Source organism: Benincasa hispida, unplaced genomic scaffold, assembly GCF_027475165.1.
Source record: "Benincasa hispida cultivar pf3 unplaced genomic scaffold, pf3_genome.v1.1 HicScf944, whole genome shotgun sequence".
NCBI lineage: Eukaryota > Viridiplantae > Streptophyta > Magnoliopsida > Cucurbitales > Cucurbitaceae > Benincasa > Benincasa hispida.
The window spans coordinates 32,501-40,000 of record NW_028327091.1 but is presented as its reverse complement, the minus strand read 5'-3'; the positions used below and the strand labels follow the sequence as shown (position 1 = coordinate 40,000).

Below are 7,500 nucleotides of genomic sequence, written 5' to 3'. Positions count from 1 at the left end.
CGATTGAAATCCATCACTCAAGGAGAAGTCTGACATCATTGAGATTCTGGATTAAGACATCTCTGAGGGCATAGATGAAGTGGCTCGAAAAGTCTGATAGGGAAAGTGATGGATGGCAAAGGAGGAAGTCAATATACGCTGCCTGAGAAACTCTATGGCCAGTGCTTGGGATTGTAGGTCCCTTACAGTTATCCGTTTAGTGGCACTTCAAGTTTTTCTTAAGCAGTGAAGATGAGTCAATAAGGGTTGGGTTCTTCACCAAGGAACTTGGTCTTATGAAAAGAATCTTTTAGTGCTGAGGAGATGGGAAAGGGATGTAGATAGATCCCAAGTGCAGTTCCATATGGTGCCATGGAGGATCCACGTAATAGGGTTTCAAAGTGGCAGGTTGGTTTACCAACTGTGCTTGAAAGGGACCAACAGCTCTAAAAAACGGCTATTTTCGCATTTGGATTGACCTATCGTACATTGAGAATACCCTGTAACTCGCGTATAGAGGCATGAAAAGAGATCTTTCTAAATCCCTTACAGGCTTAAGAAGCTCATTTCCATGAAAGTAAGTAAGGAAGGCTTTTCCGAGAAATAGATTTGAGATCTACGGTCACTGCTCTTTACGAACCCGGGATGAAGACGTGTAAATTACAATAAGCGGTGGCTATGCTATACCATTAAGATAGCGAAAGGAATGAGTGAACCGATAGGGTGAGGTGCACGAACGAAACGTTATATATATACATTTAAGTAAGATAGGGTTCCTAGTACGGCTGTTAGCTCCAAACATGTTGGAGTTTGACTTAGCTGGTCACTCAGGGGGCGTTGGGGAACTTTTCCAGCCGGCCTATCTTGTCAGTTGGTTCAGCGATAGATGTAGAAAAGGATGGACAAACTATCTTGCGAACCTTGCTTACAGGAGTAGCTGGTCTGGGCTGCAGATGAATTACAGGCCTTGTCTGCGGTTAATCATATAAGGAAGATGGCATAGAATGTGCTGTTGTTGCATGAATAGGAAGAGGTTCTTCAAGAAGTGGTTGCATATAGTTGAAGGGGTTCTTTTACAGAGCTGAAAGTCAGTGGGCAAATAGGTTCTTTCGGAAGAGAAGGTTTGCGACTAGCAGTAGCTGTCAACGGTCTTTGACACTTAGCGGAATTGTGGCCGTGAGGCTTTCCTCTCGTACCATGCCTGTTTCAACTTCCTTTCCTGTAAACAGAAGACTAGCAGACATGATCAATAGCTCTTACAGAAGGCAATGTAATTGACGAGGAAGAGTCGGCAGCTAACTAATCAGCAGTTACTCTTCTTACTGTTCTCGAAGAAGCTGGTATTGAATCGGTTGCTCAAGAAGGGATTGACCTAAGGCTCGGAATAGCAAGGAACGAAGTAGCTCGACCGATAGGGAGAGGGGGAGGAAGTGGTTTTTCTCCGCAACTTCCACCAGCTCCGGGGTCTGGGCCTGATCCCCTCATTTCTTCCTCAATTGCAGGCGACGCTGGCTCGAGTTCTAGTAATAGAGATTCTCATTCTCCTTCTTTAAGACAAGCACTTCGATATATTGAAAGATTTTTATTGGAAGAGGAAGAGGAGGTCTTACCATATATATTACTTATGTTGTCGCAGATGGGTTCTTACTTATTAGTAGCATATCCGCTGTTAATATCTTTATGCTCTTAACCTGTATCAGCCAGTTTAATAAAAATGCTTTGTCTTGTTGTCTATTTCAGCCCTATTTGATTTAGTAAGGGGGAAGGCTTTCTTTAAGAATATCCTTTTGATCCGAAAAAAAAAGTGCTTTTTTTGAAGATGTATTGGTAGGCCATCTAGTAGTCTTCCGTAGGCCAGCTAGGGGAATGGTTTACCACATATATAAAATAAGTTGGGGTTTCATCCCCTAGTGTAAATAAGGTTATCTGACTTAATCCATCTGGCAATAAAATAAAGAAGGTGCTTGCACTTTGTTCTCCTATACCTCTATGCTTTCCGGACCATTAGTCATCCCTTTTTTTTAGGGCTATAGAGAATTCTTCCTCTTAAGGCTAATTCTCTTCCTGGGAGGGTTCTAGATACGAGATAGCCTGAGGGTAAGATTTTCTATGGCAGATGCTTTTGAATATTACTGCTTTCTTTATTATATGCTTTCCTGGAGGACTACTATCATATTCTTTCCCAAAAAGGGAAAAGAAGGGTAGTTTGACCCGACCTTGTTCAAATTCGATTTTTTTCTAGGATGATACTCTGGAAACCACATTTTCCGTCTACTGGTCTCGGGTTTCGGATGAGCCAGAATCGTAGGTAGATCACTCTCTCTCCGAATAGATCGATCAAGCTTCCCTCTTCTAATATCGCTCCAAACGTTAGTATTCGAGCCATCCCCGATGATGGATCTGATATACCTTTTCAGAACGTCTCTGATCGAGAGTATCGATCTCCAAATGTTGGAGGTGTGGTAGGATGGACGTACATCCCAGAAGGTGTTCCCGCGAATGTAGTGTAGTGTTCCCGGATTCAATTGACCCATAAGCAAGGTTTGTTGGAAACTTTTTTCCATCCATGCTAAAGTAGCGCAGCAAGATTGCAATCCCAAAGCCTCCGGACCCCCCAGCCTTCCTTCCGCTTTCGGCCGACAGACATCCTTTCATGCTAAAGGAATGATTTGGATCTTTTGAGTTCTGGCTCAGCCCACAGCACAGGAAAGGGTTAAAGATCCTGTAAATACGTTTAAGCGTGCCTTTCTGGATCGCAAAAGCCGATAACCAGAACTGTTATCTAGAATAGAACGGATTTTAAGTAGACAAGTGTCCAGCTATAGGAGAGACTTTTTGCTTTCCAACCTATGAGCTTCGCTTGGACCTTTTTTCAAGGAGGGGCAGGCAATGAGAAGAGGTCATTCTGCTTTCAGTGGCACGTGTGGAAGGCAAAACTCCGTTTTGCCGGCAAGCATAGGAAAGAAATCCCCCCGGATATTGATGCTAATCCATTAGTTCTAGCTCGAAGTTTGCCCTTAGTTGTCTCGAAGTTAGCTGCTTGGCATGAGTAGCTTGGCTTGCTGTCAGCATCTCTTACTGGACATCTTGCTTGAAGCTCTGTTTCCGTGTCGATGACTTTTTTGGAATTCCGAGATGCGAAAAAGGGACCTTTCTCTAAGCCATTTGAAGTAGACAGGGATAAGGACAAGAGGCTCGCTACCGAGCTCGATACTTGGAATAGGACCCACGGGGCGGTAATATCAGATGCAGCAAAGAAAGAGGAAAGGTTGGCAGTGAAGGCTATTCTTGTTCGAAGTTTTTTCCTTAATTCGATCTAGAGAATCTGATTTGTCACTCGCTCCTCTCACTTCGTGACTTCACTCTCCTCTCGCTGTCAGCTTTGGTTCTTGTTCCAGGTTGGGTGTCACTGTTTATTATTGATTGTCCCATGAGCTTTTGGGCTAGGATACGCTTTTTTTAGCTTGAGACTTGGTTATCTTAGAAGGGTTAGCTACGTCCCGTTGGGAACCATGAAACAACTAACACCCTATCTTCTACTCCGTACTATGAGATAGAGGCAAGGCAGAATAAGCGATGTTGGAGGCAGGGCATTTTCTTCAACCATGTCTCGAAAGAAAGTAGCCAGGCTTCCTTGCCTCTATCTCTATCTAAGTCAATTTCTTCTTCAATCGATTCATAAGACCTCCCATTTGAAATAGCAAAAGAAAAGGACTAGGCCTAGGTTCCTGAAAACATCTGCAAATCGGAGTCGTTCAACAGTAAGAAAGTCAAGCTTTCCATCAGTCAAGCAGCAAAGACAGATGGGGGTTCAATCGCTGCGTATTTTCTGACTCTATATAAGATAAGTCAATTTTTGAAACAAGAAATTCCTATTCCGGTCTTCGAACCTCTCCTTTCAGTCGAGCTACTTCGTTCCTCGCCCTCGGGCTGTTAGCTGCGTAGCGACTACAATACAGAAAGGAATTCGGGTGAAGGTTCCTTGAGAACAACGACTAAAAGCTGTTTGCCTAACCTTTGAAAAGAAAGAAAATAATAGAGACCCTCATTGGCTGTATAATTGATTCTGCTAAGCCCTGGAAGAAAGGTCAAGGCTCTTCGATCAAGACCTATCAACAGGATTCCCAACGCGTGAGAGGTTAGTGCCAGCTACACTAGCTGAAAATCTCTTAATATCAGGGATTCCGCATTCATAGTTATATCCCCCCTGACACTGGGATGTGTAATGAAGCATCACAGCTTTATCAAGAAAGGGGGTAAGCCTCCGTTATCAAATCGGCTGTTCTTTGATCAGCTGCTATGGGAAGTGGTATCCGGGAAATGTTGGGAGCAGCTACTTTCTTCTAGTAGTATGCCAGAAGAGAAGACCGATGAGCCTTACCAGAAGTGAAGTAAAGAATACCGACAATCTTGCCGCAACCTTATCGACTACCTACTTGTATGTTGCTTTCGTAATACGACCATGGACAAGAGGGACACCCAGGTATTTACCCAAGTTACTAGTAGCACCAATACCCAGTTCGGAACTCAAACATCTGCTATTAGATTTTCTTTTTGGAGAAACAAACAATTTCGATTTATCCAATCGGGAAATGAGCTAGCACCGGGATAATAGGAGGCCAGTCCAGACACAGCTTCCAAGCCCACTTTTGACTTAATAAGATAGGCGAAGAGTATTTATAGGTGAGCAAAGTAGCGTAGCGACGAACAGCCCGATAAGGGTATTTATAGGTGAGCCGCCAGGCGAACTGGCGTGGCCGTAAGGCAAAGAGGACGATTACGGTACATATGGATCACCTCGTAGGGATCTCCCCCGGTTGGTACGTACGCGCGGTTCTTTATGTTGGCTCATTGCTTGCATGATCTTTCCTTTTATCTTGTTTTCCCTCTGGACTACTTGACACACATGCGCTGAGTTACTTATGAAAAAGCCGTCTACTCATTTCATTGTTAGCGAGTAGGTGGCAGCTAAATTGAGCCTCGTGTCTCCATCGGGGTACCCCACCTGACCGATATATGAGGCCCGCGGACTCACGTTTTACCCTTTAGAGTTATGGTTGGGCTGCGGGATACTTGGGGGGTCGGAGGATTTACCGGTCACGGGCAACCGTAGAACCAACGAGCATCCCGCAGGCGAGGAACCAAAGAAGCGAATAGAAAAGTGAAAAGAAAGAAAGCACCCAACAGCAAATTTCTTTTTTTAAGTATACTGATCTTGAGCCTACCCGAGCGAAAGCGGAGACTCCAGAGATCAATCAACCGGGCGCCTCCAAAGCAGTATCCAAGTTGTAATAAAAGAAACAAGAAAGAATAAGAATCCAACTAGAGAACTGAAGCTTCCCAAGACCACTTACGGTAAGGTGCGCTGGGCACGAATCCAGTAGCCAGTTTCCCTAGCAGGCGGGTCACACGTACTATAACAATCATTTGAAAAAAGAAAATAAACAAACAACAGACTAACTATACTAGCAAACCAAGAAAGCACAAACCTTACGTCATAGGGGCAAGTTGAAGAAGGGTTTGGGTTCCGAGGAGCTACCAGAGCAGGGGGTTTTAACTGCCCTGATAGCCGGGAAGAGCCTTAGACTTCCGCCGGAGTTCCCGCAGGGACAGGCCAAACCAACCCAGGAACTTCACCAGCAAACTCCACACGTCGACCCAGGAGGTGAGGTCTCCCAACGCTGCCGATTGGATGCCCTGAGTCATTTGGTTTTGACGCGTGTCTGTTAGTGAATCACAGCTCGACTTGCATGTGTTAAGCTAAATCGCTTTCAAGCTTTGAATCAGTGATTTGGGGAGATACGGACCCCCCTCGACCGGCTTGCCGGACAGTCGAGCCGCTCGTCATTTTCGATAGGGCGGGCGCTCCCTACCCCTCGCATTGACTGAGATTCATTCTTTTTTAGCCAAGGCGATCGGCCTGACTTTTCTAGAAGGAGTCGAGTACCTTCCAGTAACGGCGAACAAGGGTCCCGCCGGGATTTCCCTTTTTTTTCTGATTGCAGCAAATACTGAAACAGCTTTCGCCCTCCTTGGTGCTCGCCAAGATGCCAGCATGTGATTGGTGCATGATCCCCATCGCTTCATCACCTGATAGACACCTCAACAGAATTCCCGATAAGCCTCTTTTGAATAGCTTACCATCATTAACGATATACCTTTAGGTTGGCTATCTTCTTTAGCTTATTCGCTTCGTATCTATCATCCGGTAAGGTTCCTTTTGTCAGATACTCGATATATGGCTGTCTCCAATCCACTACATCGATAAATGCACATTCTGCTCGAGAGGAGGGCATCCATGTGCATTTTAGACAAGCCTCTTCTCGAGCTTTTGCATCCCTAGCCATATCATATCAGGCTAGGGCCAATAGTAACCTTGTCTTTGCAATCTTCTGTAGAGGTTTACCGGTGTTGTTGTCCCACAGACCTTATCATGAACTTCTTCAAGTCTCTTTGCTGCTTCTTCAACGCCAAGGCACCGAGCTAAGACCCCATCGGACATCTTGTAGTCCAAATTGCCACAACATTTTGTGAAGCATTTCAAGTCTTTCCTGGCCATGTGCACTGACGACACTGATTGCTTTAGTTCTTGAATCACAGCATGTCGAACATCTCCTTCTTTAATGACATCTTCATATAGCTTATCGTTAAAGTTCCATGAGCTGGAGTTCGTCGCTTGCTGATCTTAATGAATGACAGCTTCATCATCTTCGAACTTGATCTTTGAAGCGTCAGTGGCCAAAGAATCAGCATGTCGATTGGTAGACCTGTTGACATGGGTTAATTCCACATCAATTTCATAACACAGCTTCAGCACAAGGAACTGATAAGGTGCTAGGGAAATCTCCTTCAGTGCGAATGTCCCATCTGTCTGTCGAACCGCCAAATTTGAGTCACCAACCACTTTGAACTTCTTGATCTTCATTTCTTTAGCGATAGACAACCCTATCGCTAAGGCCTCATATTATGAACTCTTATTAGAGCATGGAAACGAAAATGAAAACGATAAAGATGTGGACTCTCCTTTTGATGATTTCAAAAACGATTCCTACACCACCTTCTTCCTTGGCTGTGGATGATTCATCAAAGTATAAGGTCCATTGCCCATCTTCTAATGTTGCAATCTGTTCGAGATCACCAGGAATTTCTTCAGAAAGCTCGATAGGGTCTTTTGATGGGCCAGTAGATCTGCAAAAAGTTGCCCCTTTATCGCATCCTTTATCGCAAAAAAAGGAGTGAAACATTCTATGTCAAATTCTGACAGCTGTAACAACCAGCGCGCTGTCCTTCCCGATAGGGCTGGCCTTGACAGCAAGTACCTTATCGGATTAGCCCCCACAACCTACTTTATCTTGTGCGCCAGCATATAATGTCTTAACTTTTTGGCTGCATATAAATATATAAGCGCTAAACGATTTTTCTCTGCTTTAGTGTATAACGCTTCAGCTTCTTTGAGAATTCTACTAGCAAGCATAGTATATTGGCTTTTCTTGACCATTTTGATCATCCTGCGCTAGCACT

At 44.5% G+C, this 7,500-nt stretch overlaps 2 protein-coding genes and 1 pseudogene across 3 annotated transcripts in view; all 3 read left to right on the top strand.

The window, feature by feature from the left end:
• The window catches only part of LOC150029750 (uncharacterized), a 41,016-nt gene that overhangs the window by 31,276 nt on the left and 2,240 nt on the right, over window positions 1–7,500 (top strand). Inside the window, exon 1 of the mRNA XM_090310389.1 lies at window positions 1–7,500. This exon is cut by the window's left edge and continues 31,276 nt beyond it; it is cut by the window's right edge and continues 2,240 nt beyond it. The gene's annotated coding sequence lies outside the window, so the exon portion shown is untranslated.
• LOC120087090 (cytochrome c biogenesis CcmF N-terminal-like mitochondrial protein 2) overlaps window positions 1–7,500 on the top strand; it is a 16,480-nt gene that overhangs the window by 6,740 nt on the left and 2,240 nt on the right. The window contains 1 exon segment of the mRNA XM_039043970.2: window positions 1–7,500. This exon segment is cut by the window's left edge and continues 6,540 nt beyond it; it is cut by the window's right edge and continues 2,240 nt beyond it. The gene's annotated coding sequence lies outside the window, so the exon portion shown is untranslated.
• The window catches only part of LOC120087708 (NADH-ubiquinone oxidoreductase chain 5-like), a 13,713-nt pseudogene that overhangs the window by 3,973 nt on the left and 2,240 nt on the right, over window positions 1–7,500 (top strand). Inside the window, exon 3 of the transcript XR_016527342.1 lies at window positions 1–7,500. This exon is cut by the window's left edge and continues 2,498 nt beyond it; it is cut by the window's right edge and continues 2,240 nt beyond it. The product of XR_016527342.1 is annotated as an NADH-ubiquinone oxidoreductase chain 5-like (transcript).